This window comes from Oratosquilla oratoria, chromosome 9, assembly GCF_046742065.1.
Source record: "Oratosquilla oratoria isolate Oo_2021 chromosome 9, ASM4674206v1, whole genome shotgun sequence".
In the NCBI taxonomy this organism is placed as follows: Eukaryota; Metazoa; Arthropoda; class Malacostraca; order Stomatopoda; family Squillidae; genus Oratosquilla; species Oratosquilla oratoria.
In genome coordinates, this window is record NC_134785.1 from 62,670,411 (window position 1) to 62,672,910 (window position 2,500).

The window sequence follows — 2,500 nt, forward strand, 5'->3', positions numbered from 1 at the left end:
TGATAGGAATTACAGAATACTGATTGTGGTAATGATAATAATGAAAATAATACCAACAACAATTACAACGAGGACGACGACGACGACAACGACGACGAGGACGACGACGACAACAATGGCGGCGGCGGCGTTGGTGACGACGACGATGACGATAACGACGATGATGATAAATGACTATGATATTACATGGTAACAATGAAAGAAATGATAATGTCGCTAGGCACCATACACTAAACACTAAGAAGATCACTAACCACCACAGACATATCAACACTATGACACTAAAATGAAGAGATTACGCCAAGAGTCGGTTAGCTGCAGCCAGAGACACTACATTTGCTTTACGTGGTCGGATATCCCGGGCAAGTGGTAGTCACCGGTACCCAGCACGAAGCGGGATCGATGCCCAACGCCTGGAAATTGCAGTAAAACACGCTAGAGAAAGAGTAAATGACAAAAATAACAAACTGACCTCTTCAGTTCCACTGAAGCCCTTCCTCTCACTCCCAACCGCCTTGGACGTTGCCACCGTGTCCACCACTTCCCCCTCTCCTCCTCCTCCTCCTCCTCCTTCCCTCTCCTCCTCCCTTCCACTCCCCTCTCTCCTCACTTGCGATCCGACCCTCGGACTGTGGTGTTGTGGTGGTCTTGGTTTGGTGAGTTTGAGAAACTGAGTGAGGGGAGAAAATGTCCGGGGGTGGGGGAAAAGGTAACATTAAAGAAAGAGAAGAAATGTGTGACTTCGGGGGTCATTTCCCCCTCTTTTAGTTCTTTGATATAATCTTGAGGCTTCGTTGTACCTACCACCAGACAATCCTCTTCAGTTGATGGAAGCTCGAGCTAGGAAACAGTGTCCGAGGAACAGAATAAACAGGAAAAGGAAGGAAGAAGAGTAAGCTCCTGATTTATTCCCCAACAAATTTGTGAAATAATCTTCAGGATTTGTTGTGACTGTCGCCAAACGACATTATTCATCTGAAAAAACTGTCTTTGTTCTGATTTTTTTTCTTTAAGAAATTTGGATATAAAGGGTTGTGAGGACGGGGACAATAGTAAAGGGAGACATATGATAACAGTGATATCTAACTTAAACAAAAACAGTGTTAATAGTTAAATACAGTGACAGTGACTGAAGACAGACGCGATGACATAAGAACATAAAAATAAAGGAGACTGCAAGAGACCATAAGGCTTACACTAGGCAGTTCCATGTGTGCAGAGCGAAAACGGTGACTAAAGACGGACGATAAGAGTGACAGCAGACAGAGGTGGTTATAAAAAGGTGATAACGAGGTAATAGAAGATAGAGTTAATGATAAGCTGATAGGAGACAAAGATAATAACGATGACAGTAGACTGACGCGATATCATAACGAAAGGAGATATATTAGACGCCAGCGTGAGAAAAAACAATATATCAAAGAAACAAAAGACACCGAAAAATAACGAAAGAGAAAATAAAAATGTTTGAAGGAGAAAGGAAGGATGCGGGAAAATAATTTTGAGGATCTGAAACATCGAGCTGAAGAACTAATACCATAGAACTAAGCTAAAGCGGTAAACTGAATAAACGAAATGAAGACCAGTGGAATGCGTGAAATGTGAACTGAAGAACAAAAACAATTCCGGACGAGAGCACAGTGCCACACAGACACAGCAGTGCCGAATGTGCAGTGCCAAACATTAGAGAGACGAGAAGAGATCACTATAGCGTCTAACGAAAATTCTACCAAATAAAACAAATGTCACTAGGTATTTAATTCCATCTATACTAGGCAGTACGTTTCCTTTCACTTCTGACTGCCACCCACTGACATCCCCTTTGTTATCCAATCTCGATTAAAACCTTTTGGATCCAGTGGTACTCTTCTTAATATTCTGGTTGCCGCAAGACTATCCAATTCATCTCTTAAGTAAAGGATTCATTAGAGGAATTGTGAATAGGACAACCAGGAAATGCAACGAACACACCTACAGGAGGCAACAGGACGTAGAAGATTTAGTGTCTATATGAAGGATCACCTAGAAATGACAACGGGATCCTAGATCGCAGATGGTTCGAAAAGGTTATCTAAGGGCGGCACACGATAGTGGAGAAGTCCACAAGGGATAAACAAGGTAGTATCGCCTGACGGGGATAGGAATCTCGACTTCGACGACTACTTCGTCAGGAGAGAGGAGAACCTGTGTTTTGATGTTTCCGTAGTAGTCAAGACGGCGAAGGCGCTAGGGGAAATCGAGGTCTTCTACGGTCCTGGTTTCGCTTATGTTGGTTTGTACACCACAGGAATTATGTATATATATATATATATATATATATATATATATATATATATATATATATATATATATATATATATATATATATATACATAAATCGACATATCCCTCGTCAGGTGTATAGCTAAAACTTATGTAATATAATTTTGCCTATGATTCTTAGTTTATGAATGTAACATGAAATCGTGCTCACACACACACACACACACACACACACACA

At 41.3% G+C, this 2,500-nt stretch overlaps 1 protein-coding gene across 1 annotated transcript in view; it reads left to right on the forward strand.

Annotated features, from left to right (window-relative positions):
• Window positions 1–617: 617 nt before the first annotated feature.
• LOC143028499 (uncharacterized) overlaps window positions 618–2,500 on the forward strand; it is a 313,895-nt gene continuing 312,012 nt past the window's right edge. Inside the window, exon 1 of the mRNA XM_076190690.1 lies at window positions 618–656. The gene's annotated coding sequence lies outside the window, so the exon portion shown is untranslated. The remainder of the gene's footprint in view (window positions 657–2,500) is intronic.